General features: G+C 44.2%; 1 protein-coding gene across 2 annotated transcripts in view; it reads right to left on the reverse strand.

Moving 5' to 3' along the window:
- Positions 1-22,683, reverse strand: part of TRAF5 (TNF receptor associated factor 5) — an 88,946-nt gene extending 66,263 nt beyond the window's left edge. Inside the window, exon 1 of one of the 2 annotated variants that reach the window (XM_077282318.1) lies at positions 22,264-22,683. The gene's annotated coding sequence lies outside the window, so the exon portion shown is untranslated. The remainder of the gene's footprint in view (positions 1-22,263) is intronic. The other variant, XM_077282314.1, reaches the window with a different exon arrangement.
- Positions 22,684-23,383: the final 700 nt, after the last annotated feature.

Raw genomic sequence — 23,383 nt, forward strand, 5'->3', positions numbered from 1 at the left:
GGAACAGTTACTGGCACATTCCTCCCACCTTTCCCTAATGTCACCATCCTCCACAGGGAAAGATGGGAATACTTGTACTCTCAAGCCCCTCGGAATGAGTCCCTTTTGGAGATATCTCTCCAAAAACGCATGGTTCCACCAGACCTTGGTGCGTTTTCTTAACAGATCTTTAAATGTGGCCACTGTTTCCTGTAGTCCTTTAGAATTTCCCTCCAAGCCCAATTCATTGGTGTCATTAAAAACATTATCAATTTGCGTGAGCCATGTACCGTCACGGGCTCTAAAGTCCATTTCTATAATGCTGGGACCTACTGTGAAAAACACAGAAATAATTAACATTCCACCCACACCCAGACTCATAGTAAAACAGGTGGTCAGGAACAATGTCCCCACCCCTGTGCGTATAACTCCCAATAGGAACTATATAAGAGGAGGACAACGGGAGTATATTTAGAAAAGTAACAATTTTATTGAAAAACACAATTAAAAACACACACATTTAAAAGACACCAAATGAATGTACCAGGAATCCATATTATATCCCATTTTAACAACCAACCATTGGAATGTACAAAGAGAAGATGTGCGGTAACTCCATGTAATCCTACCAAGTGGACCCAGTTCCCAATGACCACCCTATATCCGCAGTAATACATATAAGCCTGTGCAACTATGAAGTTAGAAAAGGTGCCAATACAAGAACCTGATCCACAATGGAGACTAACATGGAGAGTGCCCGGAGGAGCAGCAAGAGTAACAAGCCATGCGGCGTTAGAAAATCCACCTCCCAGAGCACAAGCACAATCTTACTCACATGAGGATCCCTGGACTGAGCGTCACCCCCGACGCACGTTTCGCTGCTATCCCAGCGGCTTTCCCAAGGGGAAGTGTCATTTCCTCAAAACACCTAACCTTATATCCTGTAGGACCTGCGTCACATGACAGTCATGTGACCGGGTATTTACACCACTGCTTGTATCGGCGCATGTGTCCACCGCTCTCCGCCCCGCAGCCCCGCGGGCCGGCCCACGTCTGGAAAACAGTGAATGGCAGCCAGGTAACCCCAGCAACCAAACAGCCACTCACAGACGCACCGCGGCCGGACTTTGGAGGTGAAGGGGGGGAGGCAAGTGAGCACACGCGCACTGCAGCCTATAATTTGCACCCTACCACAAACTTATAATTTTATATTCTATTATTCAACACCGCAACTATACAGTCTGTACAATGCCCATTATAACATACAAAATGCAATTTAAGCAATATTCCAATTCCGCAGTTGCAGCGAAGTGTGATGTCATCATTAGCATGATAGATTAGGATGCGTCCTTCTTCAACCAGGATATTTAGATGTAATATAATAAAATCACTAAATACAAAACAAATAAGAAAAATACAACGTTAAAAAAAGAGAAGAGAAAACAACAGAAAGGAGGGAAAAACCACAACAATAAATTTCCATAGGCTTATAAATCACTCAGACCTTACAGGAATGGGGCAAAATTTAGAGCTTCATTTAAACCATATGGTTTAACTGTATTCAGGGTGACAATCCATTTCAACTCCCGTTGAGCCAGCATTTTTTTGACATTGCCACCCCTTATCCCCATATGTATCACATCAATGCCACGCACCTTAAAACTCCGTGGGTCACAATTATGGACTTCTCTAAAGTTGTATTTTTCTTATTTGTTTTGTATTTAGTGATTTTATTACCGTATATACTCGAGTATAAGCCGAGATTTTCAGCCCAAATTTTTGGGCTGAAAGTGCCCCCTCGGCTTATACTCGAGTCACGGTCTGTGGCAGGGTCGGCGGGTGAGGGGGAGAGGGCGCTGAGGCATACTTACCTAGTCCCGGCGATCCTGTCACTCCCCCTGCCCGTCCCACGGTCTCCGGGTGCAGCAGCCTCTTCCCCTGAGCGGTCACGTGGGACCGCTCATTAGAGAAATGAATAGGCTGCTCCACCTCCCATAGGGGCGGAGCCGCCTATTCATTTCTCTAATGAAGCGGTAACGGTGACCGCTGATAGAGGAAGAGGCTGCGGCACCGAACACAGGCAGGGGGAAGGAGCGGGACGCCGGGAGCAGGTAAGTATCGCATATTCACCTGTCCGCGTTCCACACGCCGGGCGCTGTCTCCATCTTCCCGGCGTCTCTCCTCACTGACTGCAGGCAGAGGGCGCGATGACGCATATAGTGTGCGCGCCGCCCTCTGCCTGATCAGTCAGTGCAGGGAGACGCCGGGAAGATGGCGCCGAGAAGCTGCAAGCAAGACAGGTGAGTATGTGTTTTATTATTTTTATTGCAGCAGCAGCAGCACAGCTATGGGGCAATAATGGACGGTGCAGAGCACTATATGGCAGAGCTATGGGGCAATGGTGCAGAGCACTGTATGGCACAGCTATGGGGCAGTAATGGTGCAGAGCACTATATGGCACAGCTATGGGGCAGTAATGGTGCAGAGCACTGTATGGCACAGCTATGGGGCAGTAATGGTGCAGAGCACTATATGGCACAGCTATGGGGCAGTAATGGTGCAGAGCACTGTATGGCACAGCAATGGGGCAATAATGGTGCAGAGCACTATATGGCACAGCTATGGGGCAGTAATGGTGCAGAGCACTATATGGCACAGCTATGGGGCAGTAATGGTGCAGAGCACTGTATGGCACAGCTATGGGGCAATAATGGTGCAGAGCACTATATGGCACAGCTATGGGGCAGTAATGGTGCAGAGCACTGTATGGCACAGCTATGGGGCAATAATGGTGCAGAGCACTATATGGCACAGCTATGGGGCAGTAATGGTGCAGAGCACTGTATGGCACAGCTATGTGGCAATAATGGTGCAGAGCACTATATGGCACAGCTATGGGGCAGTAATGGTGCAGAGCACTGTATGGCACAGCTATGGGGCAGTAATGGTGCAGAGCACTATATGGCACAGCTATGGGGCAGTAATGGTGCAGAGCACTGTATGGCACAGCTATGGGGCAATAATGGTGCAGAGCACTATATGGAACAGCTATGGGGCAGTAATGGTGCAGAGCACTGTATGGCACAGCAATGGGGCAATAATGGTGCAGAGCACTATATGGCACAGCTATGGGGCAGTAATGGTGCAGAGCACTATATGGCACAGCTATGGGGCAGTAATGGTGCAGAGCACTGTATGGCACAGCTATGGGGCAATAATGGTGCAGAGCACTGTATGGCACAGCTATGGGGCAATAATGGTGCAGAGCACTATATGGCACAGCTATGGGGCAGTAATGGTGCAGAGCACTGTATGGCACAGCTATGTGGCAATAATGGTGCAGAGCACTATATGGCACAGCTATGGGGCAGTAATGGTGCAGAGCACTGTATGGCACAGCTATGGGGCAATAATGGTGCAGAGCACTATATGGCACAGCTATGGGGCAATAATGGTGCAGAGCACTATATGGCACAGCTATGGGGCCATAATGAACAGTATGGAGCATCTATTTTTATTTTTGAAATTCACCGGTAGCTGTTGCATTTTCCACCCTAGGCTTATACTCGAGTCAATAAGTTTTCCCAGTTTTTTGTGGCAAAATTAGGGGGGTCGGCTTATACTCGGGTCGGCTTATACTCGAGTATATACGGTATATTACATCTAAATATCCTGGTTGAAGAGGGACGCATCCTAATCTATCATGCTAATGATGACATCACACTTCGCTGCAACTGCGGAATTGGAATATTGCTTAAATTGCATTTTGTATCTTATAATGGGCATTGTACAGACTGTATAGTTGCGGTGTTGAATAATAGAATATAAAATTATAAGTTTGTGGTAGGGTGCAAATTATAGGCTGCAGTGCGCGTGTGCTCACTTGCCTCCCCCCCTTCACCTCCAAAGTCCGTCCGCGGTGCGTCTGTGAGTGGCTGTTTGGTTGCTGGGGTTACCTGGCTGCCATTCACTGTTTTTCAGATGTGGGCCGGCCCGCGGGGCTGCGGGGCGGAGAGCGGTGGACACATGCGCCGATACAAGCAGTGGTGTAAATACCCGGTCACATGACTGTCATGTGACGCAGGTCCTACAGGATATAAGGTTAGGTGTTTTGAGGAAATGACACTTCCCCTTGAGAAAGCCGCTAGGATAGCAGCGAAACGTGCGTCGGGGGTGACGCTCAGTCCAGGGATCCTCATGTGAGTAAGATTGTGCTTGTGCTCTGGGAGGTGGATTTTCTAACGCCGCATGGCTTGTTACTCTTGCTGCTCCTCCGGGCACTCTCCATGTTAGTCTCCATTGTGGATCAGGTTCTTGTATTGGCACCTTTTCTAACTTCATAGTTGCACAGGCTTATATGTATTACTGCGGATATAGGGTGGTCATTGGGAACTGTGTCCACTTGGTAGGATTACATGGAGTTACCGCACATCTTCTCTTTGTACATTCCAATGGTTGGTTGTTAAAATGGGATATAATATGGATTCCTGGTACATTCATTTGGTGTCTTTTAAATGTGTGTGTTTTTAATTGTGTTTTTCAATAAAATTGTTACTTTTCTAAATATACTCCCGTTGTCCTCCTCTTATATAGTTCCTATTGGGAGTTATACGCACAGGGGTGGGGACATTGTTCCTGACCACCTGTTTTACTATGAGTCTGGGTGTGGGTGGAATGTTAATTATTTCTGTGTTTTTCACAGTAGGTCCCAGCATTATAGAAATGGACTTTAGAGCCCGTGACGGTACATGGCTCACGCAAATTGATAATGTTTTTAATGACACCAATGAATTGGGCTTGGAGGGAAATTCTAAAGGACTACAGGAAACAGTGGCCACATTTAAAGATCTGTTAAGAAAACGCACCAAGGTCTGGTGGAACCATGCGTTTTTGGAGAGATATCTCCAAAAGGGACTCATTCCGAGGGGCTTGAGAGTACAAGTATTCCCATCTTTCCCTGTGGAGGATGGTGACATTAGGGAAAGGTGGGAGGAATGTGCCAGTAACTGTTCCATGGGATTTATGGGGATACTTAAAGATATGAATGCTAAGTCTCTGAAGGAAATGGAAGTGGAGATAGAGGTACTACAATCCACAATTAAGAAAGAGATGCCCAGTGAAATCCTGAAGAAATTTACCAATGATGTGGATAAGGAGGTCCAAAAGTGGGTGGAGGACATCCAACAGATAAAGTCCAAAAAATTCCAGCGGGACATCAATGACAAACAAACTAATAGAATGTATAAGTGGAGAAATGGAAATGAACGCTCACGTCCCTATTTCCGTAATGAGTCACGTTCCAGATCACGATCTGCATCATATAAGTCAGCAGAAAATGGCCATGGAGGAAGAATGGGCCTTCGAGATGGTAATAAGGATGGTGCTCAGGGGACTGACAGGATGACCACTAGACAAAATACCAAGAAGGGGTCAGTGGCGAAACAGTCGGATGGTCGGCCCCAGGGGGGGCTACAGGTAATCAATTTGTCCCACCATGTCCTCTCCAATAGTCAACTTAGGGTACTGGGTAGAGGTCTTTCGTTTTCACCTACTAATGGCTTTAATTTTTTTACAGCCTTAAAAGGCCTCCACCTTTTTTCTCAGAAATTAGTGTTGAAGAAATTGCACTCTGGGGCAGCACATGGATCGGAATCCCCGGGTTGCACTGAGGAGGAGACTCTCCGGATTTTGGAGGAGCTATTGGAGGAGCAAACAACTACACTGAGAGGTGAGTTTCCATCGGCAATATTGCCCAGATCCACGAGTTTTCCCCCCTTGTCTCTCTGCCCCGCTGTGGAGGTATTTACCAAGTTGGTAACAGAAGATTTTAAAAAACTTTCGACGCGGAGGCAATTCGATAACCTGACAAATGATGAGAGGGAAGCGGTTAGGCAGTTACAATCTATGAAAGATGTGGTCTTTAAGGCGGCAGACAAGGGGGGAAACATTGTGGTCTGGCCGGTGGAAAAATATGAAAAGGAAGCATTTAGACAGCTCCGTAATAATAATATTTATGTAAAGCTCTCCTTTAATCCGGTGGTCTCCTTCTCGGGGCAGCTGCAGAGGATACTGTACCAGGCATTTGAGGATGGGATCATAAATAAAAAGGTTTTGGATGGTCTGATGGTTGAATTTCCCAAGGTCCCAACTTTTTACCTCCTTCCGAAGGTCCACAAAGACCCAGTCAACCCCCCTGGACGTCCGATTGTGTCAGGAATGCAGGGTCTGTGCGACCCCGCATGTAAGTTTGTAGATTACTACCTAAAAGGTTTGGTGGAAACTTTACCATCCTTTGTCAAAGACACAACGGATGTCCTTACCAGGGTTGACGGGGTCTTTGTGGAGCAGGGGACCCTTCTAGTAACAGCTGACGTGGAGGCCCTGTATACCTGTATCGATCACTTGGATGGTCTACGGGCGGTTCGCTTCTTTCTGGGGACCTCCGACCTGGATGGCCCTCTGTGTGAACTTATCCTTGAGCTGTTGGAATTTGTCCTTAAGCATAATTTTTTTACTTTTAAGGATACATTTTACCAACAAAAGCGCGGCGCAGCCATGGGTGCGGCCTGTGCGCCCGCGTATGCCAACCTCTTCCTGGGGTATTGGGAGAGGTTGGTTTTTGGGGACGCGGGGGCACGGGCCGCCGACCATGTGCTGTGTTGGCTGCGCTATATTGATGATGTTTTGTTTCTTTGGCGGGGGACGGAACAACAGCTCAGGGATTTTATGGCTGTGCTCAATCAAAATTCTTTTAATATCAGACTTGCCTACAGATATGACTATAATACAATCGATTTTTTGGATATCTGTTTGAGGGTGGATTCTGATTTACTTATTCAAACGGATGTATTTCGTAAGGAAACGGCGGTTAATTCGCTTGTATATGCATCTTCGGGGCACAGCCAAGCCATGATTAGGGCCGTCCCGGTCGGACAGTTCCTCCGGATGAGGAGAATTTGCTCGACTGATCAGACATTTGAACAACAGGCTGATGACTTGAGCAGACGCTTTCAACAAAGGGGTTATAGTAGACGTTGTGTTCGATACGGGTATAACAGGGCTAAGAGAACCCCACGTGATCAATTATTGTATAATAAAAAAAGGAAGGAGGGTGGTGACAAATCAATCAGATTCATATCTGAATATAATCATGAGTGGGATAACATCAGAGCCATCCTAAAAAAACATTGGCGCATTTTGAGCACCGAGCCCTCCTTGGGTCCGTTTCTATCCGACTGTCCACTAATGACCCCACGGCGGGCCAGAAATTTAAAAGACATGCTGGTCAAAAGTCACTATATGGCACCAACTACTAGCCTATTTGGGGCATCAAGACCAATTAGGGGGTGCCATACATGTGGCCACTGTCTGGCCTGCGCCAATGTCCTGCGCAGTACCTCCTTTCACTCTTCAGATGGAAAAAGAGAATTTCAAATTAGGGAGTACATCTCTTGCAGTAGCGAGAATGTGGTGTACTATGCCACGTGTGGCTGCCCACTAATATATGTGGGTTTGACGTCTAGGGAACTGAGAGTGAGAGTGAGGGAACATGTGCGGGGCATTGGCGCAGCAAAGACGGTGGAGGATTTGTCTGAGTTAACTACCATTCCCAGGCACTTTAGAGAAGTCCATAATTGTGACCCACGGAGTTTTAAGGTGCGTGGCATTGATGTGATACATATGGGGATAAGGGGTGGCAATGTCAATAAAATGCTGGCTCAACGGGAGTTGAAATGGATTGTCACCCTGAATACAGTTAAACCATATGGTTTAAATGAAGCTCTAAATTTTGCCCCATTCCTGTAAGGTCTGAGTGATTTATAAGCCTATGGAAATTTATTGTTGTGGTTTTTCCCTCCTTTCTGTTTTCTCTTCTCTTTTTTTAACGTTGTATTTTTCTTATTTGTTTTGTATTTAGTGATTTTATTATATTACATCTAAATATCCTGGTTGAAGAGGGACGCATCCTAATCTATCATGCTAATGATGACATCACACTTCGCTGCAACTGCGGAATTGGAATATTGCTTAAATTGCATTTTGTATGTTATAATGGGCATTGTACAGACTGTATAGTTGCGGTGTTGAATAACAGAATATAAAATTATAAGTTTGTGGTAGGGTGCAAATTATAGGCTGCAGTGCGCGTGTGCTCACTTGCCTCCCCCCCTTCACCTCCAAAGTCCGGCCGCGGTGCGTCTGTGAGTGGCTGTTTGGTTGCTGGGGTTACCTGGCTGCCATTCACTGTTTTTCAGATGTGGGCCGGCCCGCGGGGCTGCGGGGCGGAGAGCGGTGGACACATGCGCCGATACAAGCAGTGGTGTAAATACCCGGTCACATGACTGTCATGTGACGCAGGTCCTACAGGATATAAGGTTAGGTGTTTTGAGGAAATGACACTTCCCCTTGAGAAAGCCGCTAGGATAGCAGCGAAACGTGCGTCGGGGGTGACGCTCAGTCCAGGGATCCTCATGTGGGTAAGATTGTGCTTGTGCTCTGGGAGGTGGATTTTCTAACGCCGCATGGCTTGTTACTCTTGCTGCTCCTCTCCACTCCATGGCACTCTCCATGTTAGTCTCCATTGTGGATCAGGTTCTTGTATTGGCACCTTTTCTAACTTCATAGTTGCACAGGCTTATATGTATTACTGCGGATATAGGGTGGTCATTGGGAACTGGGTCCACTTGGTAGGATTACATGGAGTTACCGCACATCTTCTCTTTGTACAGGTCCTTCTCAAAAAATTAGCACATAGTGTTAAATTTCATTATTTACCATAATGTGATGATTACAATTAAACTTTCATATATTATAGATTCATTATCCACCAACTGAAATTTGTCAGGTCTTTTATTGTTTTAATACTGATGATTTAGGCATACAACTCCTGATAACCCAAAAAACCTGTCTCAATAAATTAGCATATTTCACCCGTCCAATCAAATAAAAGTGTTTTTTAATAACAAACAAAAAAACCATCAAATAATAATGTTCAGTTATGCACTCAATACTTGGTCGGGAATCCTTTGGCAGAAATGACTGCTTCAATGCGGCGTGGCATGGAGGCAATCAGCCTGTGACACTGCTGAGATGTTATGGAGGCCCAGGATGCTTCAATAGCGGCCTTAAGCTCATCCAGAGTGTTGGGTCTTGCGTCTCTCAACTTTCTCTTCACAATATCCCACAGATTCTCTATGGGGTTCAGGTCAGGAGAGTTGGCAGGCCAATTGAGCACAGTAATACCATGGTCAGTAAACCATTTACCAGTGGTTTTGGCACTGTGAGCAGGTGCCAGGTCGTGCTGAAAAATGAAATCTTCATCTCCATAAAGCATTTCAGCCGATGGAAGCATGAAGTGCTCCAAAATCTCCTGATAGCTAGCTGCATTGACCCTGCCCTTGATGAAACACAGTGGACCAACACCAGCAGCTGACATGGCACCCCACACCACTGACTGTGGGTACTTGACACTGGACTTCAGGCATTTTGGCATTTCCTTCTCCCCAGTCTTCCTCCAGACTCTGGCACCTTGATTTCCGAATGACATGCAAAATTTGCTTTCATCAGAAAAAAGTACTTGGGACCACTTAGCAACAGTCCAGTGCTGCTTCTCTGTAGCCCAGGTCAGGCGCTTCTGCCGCTGTTTATGGTTCAAAAGTGGCTTTACCTGGGGAATGCGGCACCTGTAGCCCATTTCCTGCACACGCCTGTGCACGGTGGCTCTGGATGTTTCCACACCAGACTCAGTCCACTGCTTCCTCAGGTTCCCCAAGGTCTGGAATCGGTCCTTCTCCACAATCTTCCTCAGGGTCCGGTCACCTCTTCTCGTTGTACAGAGTTTTCTGCCACATTGTTTCCTTCCAACAGACTTACCATTGAGGTGCCTTGATACAGCACTCTGGGAACAGCCTATTTGTTGAGAAATTTCTTTCTGGGTCTTACCCTCTTGCTTGAGGGTGTCAATGATGGCCTTCTTGACATCTGTCAGGTCGCTAGTCTTACCCATGATGGGGGTTTTGAGTAATGAACCAGGCAGGGAGTTTTTAAAAGCCTCAGGTATCTTTTGCATGTGTTTAGAGTTAATTAGTTGATTCAGAAGATTAGGGTAATAGGTCGTTTAGAGAACCTTTTCTTGATATGCTAATTTATTGAGACAGGTTTTTTGGGTTATCAGGAGTTGTATTCCAAAATCATCAGGATTAAAACAATAAAAGACCTGACAAATTTCAGTTGGTGGATAATGAATCTATAATATATGAAAGTTTAATTGTAATCATTACATTATGGTAAATAATGAAATTTAACACTATATGCTAATTTTTTGAGAAGGACCTGTACATTCCAATGGTTGGTTGTTAAAATGGGATATAATATGGATTCCTGGTACATTCATTTGGTGTCTTTTAAATGTGTGTGTTTTTAATTGTGTTTTTCAATAAAATTGTTACTTTTCTAAATATACTCCCGTTGTCCTCCTCTTATATAGTTCCTATTGGGAGTTATACGCACAGGGGTGGGGACATTGTTCCTGACCACCTGTTTTACTATGAGTCTGGGTGTGGGTGGAATGTCACTGGCTATAGTCCCTGTACCCGTAGCTCCTAGGCTGCCCCAGGTACAGTGGAAAATATGCACAAAAAAGAAGAGAAAAGTATGTCCCCCAGAGTTCTTGTATGGTCTCTTCGGGGACAATATATTTAATTAAATAATAAAAATATATGCATATAATCAAGGAAAAACAGAAAAAATAAAGTGTCCCACCCCCAAAAAATGTGCTCTTAGAAAAACATTATAGCATATATTTAAACAGGTTGTCCACAACTGGACGTCCCCTGCTTAACCAGTTCAAGAACTCAATTAAAATGAAAACTGTATGCTCACCTCCTTCAGCGGCGGCTCCCAGCAATCCTGTACCAATAAGTGGAGACACTCGTCAGCTGCAGCCCTTAATTTTTCATCAGAATGAGCGTCCACTCATTGATGAAGGTATTGATGAGCTGCAGCTAATGAGCAGTCACGAACCTCTCCTGTCGGTGATTCTGCTGCTTCATATCAACGGAGCTGCTCTTCCTCTTCCGGTCTTGTAATGTTGATGACTGCTGATGTCATGCTGATTGTCCTCTGGCTCCCCGCTGTCTCACTGCAGGGAGCCAGCTGTCAATCAGCATGACTTCTGCAGTAATGCTCCGTCAACAGAGCAGACTGGAAAAGAAAGAGCTGCACTGTTGAAGTCAAGTGAAGCAGCAGAACCGCTGGCAGTAGTGGTCCGTGATTGCTCTGCAAGCGCTTAGACCCATAGGGAAAAATTAGCAAAGTCCCAGATAACCCCTTTAAGTAAATATCCAGTAGTGAATATAAATATTCACATACCTAATAATCTGCAAAATTTATTCAACAGGTTAATTTGAAGAGTAAAGTAGAATTTTAAAAAAATTTACTTCTTTTCTATATTTGCAACACATAAAAATTATATAGTAATTTCTGTGTAACCCAAAACAGTGTGAAAATATAATGTAATAAAAGAAAGCATCATAAAAGTGAAAAATAACAAAAATAATATAGCTGTTGAGATGCAAAAAAGGAAAAACGCAAAAAATTTATTTTTTTTTCTTCTTACAACTTTCTGGACACCATCAGCATGACAGTGTTAAAAATTGTAAAACCAGCTATATTCATCCTCCCGGAGCTCCAGCACTGCCTCGCTGCTGCTACCAGTGATTACTGACATGCTGCAGCGGTGACATCATGACTATAGCACACACGACTGCTGCAGCCAATCACTGAACTTGTGCTGCCTGCAGCAACGTTACCACTGAGCCCCAAGAACGGCTTCAGCACTCATGTGAGCTGTAGCTGTGACTTCACTGGTGCAGCCAGTACCCGGCGCAGCGTCGGAGAGACGATATTAGAGCAAAGGAACGTGATTAGGCTGATTTTATTATTATTAACACAGACGTACTGATGGTGTGTAGAAATTTGAAAAGGGTTAACTCTGAATTACAAGATTACTAGTTTATTAATTTTTAATAAATATTGTGATAATTAAAAAAAATATTTGCCAAAAATATTTTAAAAATACACGCAACACAAAAACTTAATTTAAAGGGAATCTATCAGCTAATTTGTGCTGCCCAAACCGTGGGCACGGGCAGTCTAAACCGCAGCCTGGCTGCACGATTCAACGAAACGCTCTACTGTTTCAGAGAAAGTATACTTTTAAGAATGGGCAGGGGACCATAGCCGAAGACCAGACTAGTCTGGTGCCGCCTCCAGCCTGCTTCTACTAGACGTGATTGACAGTTCTCTCCCGTGGTGTGGGCAGCATTAATAAAGTGACAGGCTCCCATTAGCCAGCAGGTCATTTTCTGATAACAGGTTGCATTTTAAGGGAATCTGACACCAGATGTTTGCTATATAATCTGAGAACAGCATGATGTGGGGGCATATACCCTGATTCCAGTGATGTGTCACTTACTAGGCTACTTAGTATAGTTTTTATAAAATCACAGTTTAATCAGCATAACTAGTAAATCTGCTGCCAGATAGTCAAGCATATTCATGAGCGCTGTATAACCACAACTGATTTGCAACTTTCTGTGTACACTGTGCATAGGCAGAAAGCTGCAGAGCTACGCATTCAGAAAACTGCTCGATCTGCAGCAGATAAAACTGTGATTTCATCCAAATGACAGCAAGCAGTTCAGTAAGTGATACATCACTGGAATCAGAATCAGGGTCTCTGCCCCTACATCATGCTGCTCTTAGGTGGGGTAGCAAAACGCTAGTGACAGATTTCTTTTAACTCATGAATGGACAAGATGAGCACATGACAAGCCTTATGAGTGTCTCGTGGTGCAAAAAAGGACAAGGAAAGTAGGGGCTATCCCTAGACATATTTACAAAAAAAGACACAGTTATCAGAAATATGAGTTATGACAAGGGATTTTCCCACTAAAAAGGACAATTTGTAATTATATTAGTCATTATTGTCTTCTATGACCACTACAACCTAATGATGAAAAGATGTACAAAAAATAAAATCACAAATCACACAACTATCACCAAAACACTGAAAACAGCAAAGGTACACCGGCGCTGTCCTAAACTACTGTACTGTGTGAGCTGCTGGCACCCTGGCAGGTGGGATGTGCGGACCTGCCCAAATAAATGACCAACCAGAAATAAAACAAGAGACTGCCGCGCTCTAAGGCCGGCGTCACACTGGGCGTAAGACAATACGCCACGTATTATACGTCCGTACTACGGCCGTAATACGGAGAAATGTTCCCAAAATATTGATCCGTAGTCAGGGTGTGTCAGCGTATTTTGCGCATGGCATCCTCCGTATGTAATCCGTATGGCATCCGTACTGCGAGATTTTCGCGCAGGCTTGCAAAACCGACATCTAATGGATTTATGTGCTCAAATGTTCGGGAAAACATATATACAGTATATATATATATATATATATATATATATATATGTGTCATTGAGACACATATATATATATATTCTGTATTTAGATTTCATTCAGCGCGATATGTGTTAAAAGCCGGTAATTCAATTGCCGGCTTCTCATTTCTCCTGCACAAACCCGACAGGATATGAGACATGGTTACATACAGTAAACCATCTCATATCCCCTTTTTTTTTGCATATTCCACACTACTAATGTTAGTAGTGTGTATGTGCAAAATTTCAGCGCTGTAGCTGCTGAAATAAAGGGTTAAATGGCGGAAAAAATTGGCGTGGGCTCCCGCGCAATTTTCTCCGCCAGAATGGTAAAGCCAGTGACTGACGGCAGATATTAATAGCCAGGAGAGGGTCCATGGTTATTGGCCCCCCCTGGCTACAAACATCTGCCCCCAGCCACCCCAGAAAAGGCACATCTGGAAGATGCGCCTATTCTGGCACTTGGCCACTCTCTTCCCACTCCCTGTAGCGGTGGGATATGGGGTAATGAAGGGTTAATGCCACCTTGCTATTGGAAGGTGACATTAAGCCAGATTAATAATGGAGAGGCGTCAATTATGTCACCTATCCATTATTAATCCAATTGTAGGAAAGGGTTAAAAAACACACACACATGATTAAAAAGGATTTTAATGAAATAAACACAGCGGTTGTTGTAATAATTTATTGTTCTCGCAATCCATTTGCAGGCCCTCACTTGGCAAAATAATTAACGCACAATATACATACCTTCTGATGTCAGATCACGTCCCACGAAGTAATCCATCTGAAGGGGTTAACTAATATTACAGGCAGAGCTGCGATAAACCACTCGCTCGTGCCTGTAATCCCCGGGTGCTGAAAGGAAAGCAGGATCTGTACTTACATTGAGTCGCGGTGATGCGCCCCTGCTGGATGTTCTCATGAACTGCAGCCTGGGAACTTTTTCCCACGCTCCAGGTCATATGAGGACATCCACCAGGGGGCGCATCACCGTGACTGAAGGAAATGTAGGTCAATGACCTACATTTCATTCATTCGCCGGGGATTACAGGCACGGAGCACCGCTGCATTAGCAGGGCTCCTGCCTGTAATATTAGTTAACCCCTTCAGATGGATTACCTCGTGGGACGAGACGGTTCACCAGAAGGTATGTATCTTGTGCGTTTATTATTTTTCCAAGCGAGGGTGTTCCTGATGGATTGAGAGAACAATAAATTATTACAACAACCGCTGTGTTTATTTCATTAAAATCCTTTTTAATCATGTGTGTGTGTGTGTTTTTGAACCCTTTCCAACAATTGGATTAATAATGGATAGGTGTCATAATTGACGCCTCTCCATTATTAATCTGGCTTAATGTCACCTTCCAATAGCAAGGTGGCATTAACCCTTCATTACCCCATATCCCACCGCTACAGGGAGTGGGAAGAGAGTGGCCAAGTGCCAGAATAGGCGCATCTTCCAGATGTGCCTTTTCTGGGGTGGCTGGGGGCAGATGTTTGTAGCCACGGGGGGCCAATAACCGTGGACCCTCTCCTGGCTATTAATATCTGCCCTCAGTCACTGGCTTTACCGCTCTGGCGGAGAAAATTGCGCGGGAGCCCACGCCAATTTTTTCCGCCATTTAACCCTTTATTTTAGCAGCTACAGCGCCCAAATTTTGCATACACACACTACTAACATTAGTAGTGTGGAATATGCAAAAAAAATGGGGATATGAGATGGTTTACTGTATGTAAACCATGTCTCATATCATGTCGGGTTTGTGAAGGAGAAGGAAAAAGCCGGCAATTGAATTACCGACTTTTCACTAACACCGCTGCGTATTTCTCGCAAGTCACACTGCTGGTCCGTGTGGAATCCGTATTTTTCTCGCCCCCATAGACTTTCATTGGCGTATTATTTGCGCAATACGCTGACAAACGCAGCATGCTGCGATTTTGTACGGCCGTAGAAAGCCGTATAATACTGAACCGTAATATACGGCTGATAGGAGCAGCCCCATTGAGAATAATTGTGCCGTATGTAATGCGAGTTTTACGGACGTAGTTTCTGCGCTCTTACGTCCGTAAAACTCGCCAGTGTGACGCCGGCCTAACACAGATGGATGAACAAATAACTGCGTGACAATGCCCACCTTGTTATGCTTGTGTTCACACGTGTCTGCACAGTCCCGGAGCTGAAGCAGCAACACCGGGTCGGTGTGCCCAGCAAAGGTAGCGGATACACCAGTGACTCTGGGCACACCGACCCGGTGTTGCTGCTTCAGCTCCGGGACTGTGCAGACACGTGTGAACACAAGCATAACAAGGTGGGCATTGTCACGCAGTTATTTGTTCATCCATCTGTGTTAGAGCGCGGCAGTCTCTTGTTTTATTTCTGGTATCACCAAAACACTATCCATATAGAGATGAAGGGATGTGACCTTCTAAAATAACAAATAGGTCTTTATAAGATGAGGAAACAAGCCACAAATCACATTCAGCAGGCTCCTCTAAAAGGGGAGTGCCTACAATAGGTGGTGGGGTTGCAGTTGCACCTGGATCCTACAAGGGCCCAAAGAGTCCCTTTGAGAAGACCAAAGGAGTTGTCCCCCATTAGGGTACAAATCTGCAGTCACTCTATGTGACTGCAGACTTGTGAATCCTTACATTATACGCATTGTGTGAGGAATCTCCGATGTCGGCGGCAGACGCATGACCTCAAATATGTGACATAAGGTCACATGCCAACTAGACATGCGCAGCCTCACTCAATGCTATTGTTCTGAGCTAAGCCGGACACGTCTGGTTGGAATGTGGCCGGAAGTATGCAAGTCGCAAACTTATGGTCACATGACCGGCTGCTCCAGGCCCCGGCACCTGGGGGTCCTCACAGCGCGCAGTGAGCACACTGAGAGGATTCACAAGTCTGCAGTCACATAGAATGACTGCAGATTTGTACACGAATACCGGACAATTCCTTTAAGTCTTCTTGCTGAGATTTCAGAGTGTAAATTCACATACTGTAGATTTGGAAGAGAAATTAAATGAAGTTGAGTTTTCCAAGAGTTTTTTAAAAAAGTTTTTAGGAGGATATGAAGAGTTTCTGCTCCAAAAACTTATGAAAAAAAAACTGAATATGAACATGCACTTAAAGGGAAAAATGTCTGCATTTGCTAGCACCTGTTTCCAGCAGTTTTTCCTTCAGTCTTCTTCAGTGTGCCGCCTACTGATAGGTAATAACTTGCTAAAATGGGAAGAGCTCCTTAGGCCACAGTCACACGGTCAGTATTCGGTCAGTATTTTACATCAGTATTTGTAAGAGAAAACCAGGAGTGGAACAAATAGAGGAAAAGTATAATAGAAACATAGGCACCACTTCTGGATTTATCACCCACTCCTGGTTTTGGATTACAAATACTGATGAGAAATACTGACCAAATACTGAACGTGTGAACGTGGCCTTAAAGAGGCATTTTTAGGCAATTGGGCATTATGGAAGAGTCAGACAGCCGTATTACTCGGATGAGGATCGCAACGCAATGCTTGGACTGGCCGTCGGCTGCCACAGCTTAATGTATGCAGCTGTCACTGTCGGGTCGGGAGAGTGGATGACCAGTCCAAGAATTGCATTGTGATCCTCGTCCGGATACATGGCCGTCTGACTCTTCCCTTGTACAGATACAAGTTAGCACCACAGTTCACCTGGCGCCTCCGTTCTGCTCACACTGAATCTGGGGGGATTCTCTGCTTGGCTATAATTACAAGGAACCTTTATAGGGGCACTCTATGGCTGACACTGGTTATGAGGGGAATCTCTAACACTTTTTATAAGGGCACAGCCTGCTGTTCCTACGTCTTCATAGGGGCACTCTCTATATGACTCTGCTTGTGGGTCCACTTTTTGGTTGATTTTTCTATTTATTTATAGGGGAGCTCTGAAAATGGCAGTTTATGATGACCCTCTAAGCCTGGCACTGTTTATAGGGGCACTCTCTATATGTCTCTGTTTTGGGTACACTCTCTGTTTGTTTTTTGTATATATATATGTAGGGACGCTGTGAACATGGCTGTGTCTGTGGAGGCAATTTCTACCTGTCACTGTTTATAGGGGGCAGACTATCACTGCTATTCTTATGATCCTTCCTTTACCGCAGGACATAGAGAAAAAAAAACAATAAAATGACTTATTCACAATCAGATAATGACAGTTTCTTAGAAATGAGCTTGGACAATTCTCCTGGACGGGGTAAACAGGAAGAGATGGAAATAGCACTTCGGATGTTGCCCTGAGCACTTACGGGAAAACAGATCAGTGATTAATCTACAGTGAGTGATGCTCATGTGAAGGAGCCCTAGAGCGTGGGCCGAGTCATCCATGGAAACAATAGGTCCTAAACCAAAGGCCTCCTTGAGGGCCTATTTCTGGGAAGCTCCGGTCTGGAGATTCACAGGTTAAAGTGACACTGACGAATCACGTCTTGTGCCGTACCTGAAGGGCGTACTTTTTACTATATGAAAAAACAGGATAAAAAATTCCAAGTAAGCAAAAAAAATATAAAAAACAAAACAGCAATTCTGCCACTGTCTATTGGGTTTAATGTTTACATTCACTGTGCTGTAAAGATGATCTTGTATCTTTGTTCTCGGCTCAGTACGGTTATGGTGATGCCAAATTTATGGTGGTTTTTTTTTTACGATTTAACAAAAAAACAAAATAAAAAACTTGCAAAAAAAAATTTTGGCTACAGCCGCCAAACTCTGACAGCCGTAACATTTTTTTATCATTACGATTTTGGGATTCATTCCACTTTATGAACTTTTTATTTCATCCTTTTGGGGAGAAGATGTGACAAAAAAAAAACAGCGATTCAACCATATTGATTTTTTTTTTTCAGTTTTCACTATATGGGGTTTAGATTTCATTAGTTTGGGCTATTGTGCCCGTGAAGAGACCAAATATGTTATTTTTAATTTTTTTTCAGATTTTTTTTTTAAAATTTATATTTGGAGAAAAGGGGGGACATTTTAAGGGAACCCGACAGCTGATACATGTCGTGGGCGTGCCAGGTGGGCACTTCATGGAGTGGGCTCAGGTTCTTGACCTCAATCCGTCTGCCATACACAAACATCGCAAAAGGGTTGATAATCAATTTAGGTAAAGCGAAAGCTGCTCTGTGATCGGTTGCTATGGACGACAAAGACACTTTATATTTATGACATTTTGCATAAATCTGCCTCGAGGTACCAATTTGAAAAGAAAGTTCCTGTGATTGATATACAACATTTCTGTATGTGGGATTTTTACAGACATTTTTATGAGACAGATTTATGAAAGTAAACAATCTGTGTGGCCCATAGCAACCAATCACAGCCCAGCTTTCATCAGTAAAGAGGAGAATACAAAATGAAAGCGGCGCTGTGATTGGTTGCTATGAGCAACAAAGACAACTAGCCTCATTTTATGTGTTTTTGACTATATTGCAGATGGAAGTGCTGTTCTTTTCAGGCTTCACAGGCCCGACATTGTCCTCTGTGCTGTGAAGGGCATCTCACACAAAAGGATCCTCTTTTTTCCCTTCTCCTTAGCTCATTCCTCTGATATATCAGTAAACTGCTTAAACAGATTGTCCAATAAACGTTTTAACACTTTTCAACAGTGTAGAGAATAAATCTATAATTCTCAGGTGTCCGTTAGCAAACACCTCCACTGATTCTGAGATTGAGGGGCCCAAAGAACCCTGTGTCCATGAAGCTGTACTGAGCATGTGCGACCACCGGTCCTATAGACATGGGTGCGGTAGTGGTCGCACATGCTCAGTACCACTCCATTCACGCAGGACTTTTGGACCTTTTGTGATCGGTGGATGGCTGGGCTGATGATGGCTGAGTTATATCTTGTTGCATGAGATTGATGTTAAAATCATGTCCTGATCTGTTTTTTTTTTCCTCACACAGGTCATTGAGTCACAGCTACAAAAAAGGACCCGAATGGATGTCCGCTACCACCACCGCCTTTCATGACTCCTGTGTGAACTGGGTCCTGAACTGAAGATACCACCCCTGCTTTTCTTTATCATAAACATGGGACCGGTTCATCATTTGCTGTTTTTCCAAAGTTACTTTTCTATTCTTTTTTTTTTGGCCATTTGTTGACATTTCCTTGTGCCACATTTTTCAAAATGGAGCAGGTGGTTCCTGAATATTGAGCAAAATCAAAAATGCTCTCTTTAGGTCTTTGATTTTTTTTTTAACACTTATATTGCCGAAATGTCACAAAATTTGAACATACAAAAAAAAAATCACTCTGGGTGAAAAAGTGGGTGGGTGGGTGAGTGTGGAGGACATTTGAGATTTTTTGTAAAAGTCACAACTGATGAATCAGTCGAAAATATCTGGAAACCCCAAACTTTGCGCACAATGACGATCATAAAAAGAAAACAAACAATAGGCCATCACATGACATAGAATGTTAAAAAGGAGCAAATGAAAAGAAGAATAAGGTGTAAATGTATCAGCGATACCTTATTGCTAAGGGAATATATATATCTTCTTCCTAATCAGGGTTACTCTGTTATTTTCTGCACACAGCGTACGATTAGCTTATATTTATATGATGATTTCCTTTTGATACGATCATCTGAAATAATTGCACGTGCGCTTTTTCCTTATACATATCGGACGCCTATCTGTGGGATCTATACCACATGTTTTATTACAGTTCAGGTCACATACACGATTAGCCTTATTATTGTATCATTATTATTGCATGGTTTTTACACTTTAGTATTTTCTTCGATCCTACATTTTTTTTTTACACGTAATTCATTTGTATATTTTTCTGTATTTCATTTGTCTTCTTTCTTTTCCAATTATGATCCTGTTCTTCCCTCTAGTGATGTTTTTTGTTTAACTCAATTTTTTTTTGTGACTCAATTTTATTCTTACCTTTTACTATACTAATAAACAGATATATTTTATTATAAGATGCATTGGTTGCCTATTTTTTTGTAGACTAGAGAATTATAGTTTTCTGGGAAACAACTAATAGATGAACCAGGTATAATGTCGACTAGACAATAAATATAGTTGGGGTCCAGCTAATTAATTCCATTAATTAGCTGGTGTTAGCGCAATCACAGATGATCCTATTTTCGACAATACATCGGATCGCCCTTGGACCAACGTTAAACTATGGGGACGTACACATGTCCAATTTTTTTTTCTTTGGACAGAGTCTATCTATGGAAAAAAAAAATCACAGTATGCACAATTTGCATCCGATATTGCAGGTCAGCTAGTCTGTGGCAAAAAATCGGACTGCACTCGGATTACATCTGAGTGTAGTCCTATTTTTACAGATTGACAGAAAGGAGAAGATGGAATTTTTTTCTCCACCTTCAAGAAAATTGGATCATACTCATTAGGGTATGTTTCCACGTTCAGGAAACGCTGCGTTTTTGACGCAGCGTTGAGCCGCAGTGTCAAAAACGCAGCGTCCAGATGTTACAGCATAGTGGAGGGGATTTCATGAAATCCCGTCTCCACTATGCAGTAAAAGACGCAAGCGGCACACCCGCGAAAACGCACATGCGGTGCGTTTTTTAAGAACGCAGCATGTCCTTACATTGCTGAAACAACGCATGAAAAATGCAGGTGACCTGCCAGTGACCTCAGGTGCAGATTTGGTCAGGATTTTACCTGCATAAAATCCTGACCAAATCCTGATGCAATCCTGAACGTGGACACATACCCTAAGGGTATGGCTCCACGGTACGGCTTGCCGGCGGGTTCGCCGCAGCGGCGAAGCCGCTCGGCGCTAAGCCCCGCCCCCTTTCTGGGACGCGATGGTGCCGGATGTGTACAGTACACATCCGGGATCATCGCACCCCTCGCCATAGGGCCCTGTGATATGCCTTGTGGGGACGCTGCGTCCCCGCAAGGTGTACGGACATGCTGCGTTCTGAAAAGACGCGCAGCATGTCCGGAGTCGCAGGGCCGCCGCGTGCGGGTTTCCACGCATAGTGGAGACGGGATTTCATAAAATCCCCTCCACTATGCTGGAACATCTGGACGCTGCTTGTTTGACGCTGCAGCGTCAAACAAGCAGCGTTTACTGACCGTGGAAACATACCCTTAGGGCACGCATTAGCATTCAAATGAATGAAAAGCTTGTAAGAAGAGGATTTTAATGTTTTTTTTTATTAAATGCGGATTTTGTTGTGGAATCTTTATAAAAACCATGTAAAAAACCTTTGTGTGATCATACGCTAAGCCTCCAAGTCACAGCGCTCAGTGCTATCCTTTTGCTCCATGTCTTCATATTGAAACTAGTAGTTCTACAACAATGGATAACTTTGGTCACTTATACGTTCAAGGTACAGTTTACCAAATATTATTGGAATACCGAGATGGCAGACATCATAGGCGGCACAAATCATAGGCGGCACACATTATAGGTGGCACACATACATGGCACACATCATAGGCGGCACACATACATGGCACACATCATAGGCGGCACACATACATGGCAGACATCATAGGCGGCACACATCATACATGGCACACATCATAGGCGGCACACATACATGGCAGACATCATAGGCGGCACACATACATGGCAGACATCATAGGCGGCACACATCATACATGGCACACATCATAGGCGGCACACATACATGTCACACATCATAGGCGGCACACATCAGAGGTGGCACACATGATACATGGCACACATTATAGACACATCGTCATCACACAATAGCATCCTCTTCTCCCACTATTATAGTAATGCACACATCCATACAGCCCACTGGTTCGGTGACAGCACACGCCGCAGTCTTACCTCGGAGGTCCGGGGCCGTGTGGCTCCTGGCTCCCCTCTTGTGTAGTCGGTAGTCGCGCAGTCAGGGTGCTGGATCCCTGGTTCTTCTGCAGTCGCAGCAGCTTTATGCACAGAATGCCAGTGACCCGACCAGTGGGCTGAGAACCTGCGACATGTTACTTCTTCTAACTTTCATCCGGCGCAGGAAGGGCAGAGATAGTGCTGAAGTTTGTGGTGTGAACGTCACTGCTGGAGGCGTTCATAAGAAAATAGGAAAATCTCAGGGTTGTCCCATCCTTGTCATACCCTTGCCTGTAGAGCTAAACCACAGTTCAGCCTGCTGGGACTTGCGGTTCTCCAGTCCAGCACTGAAGATTACAACACACTGAGAACGTGTAATACAGGAACTGGAGGCGGGTGTCTGTCCATCAGAGTTTCAGGGGTTTTCCGGCTCTATGTAAATACAGATCATTGTATAAACTTCTGTTCTTGGCCGAGACACTTTGTTTATTTTCAAATTTTATTTTTCGTTTGTTTTTGTTACATTGTATCCAGTGCGGTCACGTGACGTAAAAGCACAATTCAGCCCTGATCGCTTGTTACAATGTATCACATCAAGTTAATCACAATTACAATATACACATAGGGATGTGACTGCGACTCACAAAGAAAAAATTAAATACCCTATTAAAATGTTATTTTAATGGCCTCCGATTAATTTATAGGACAGGAAAAGATCCCACAATTACCTTTACTGGAGAGGCATCTGTCACTTTAAGTCATCCATATGTAAAAAAAAATAAAATAAAAAAGTCGCATATATTCCACACTGGGCTTTTCCATCATCGTTTTTGCAGTATACGGATATATAGGAGCCAGGTGAGGTCAATAGGACACACTTTTGTCCTCCCTGAGCTAATGACGCTCTATGGATATGCAAAATGTGTGCAAAACATGACAAACATACCCCAAAATTGCTCCATTCTGGAATCAAGCAACTGAGATTCCAGCGGATTGTATAGACTCTGTGGCAAAACTTGAAGCTCGAAGACCCCAATGCAAAATTTCCTACAGGGCCCCCAAGTGTCGCAGGTTTTTGAAAGTGAGAGCTGTTTTATATGGGTCAAAAGGATCTTTTGGG

Source organism: Ranitomeya variabilis, chromosome 2 (assembly GCF_051348905.1).
Source record: "Ranitomeya variabilis isolate aRanVar5 chromosome 2, aRanVar5.hap1, whole genome shotgun sequence".
Taxonomy (NCBI): Eukaryota; Metazoa; Chordata; class Amphibia; order Anura; family Dendrobatidae; genus Ranitomeya; species Ranitomeya variabilis.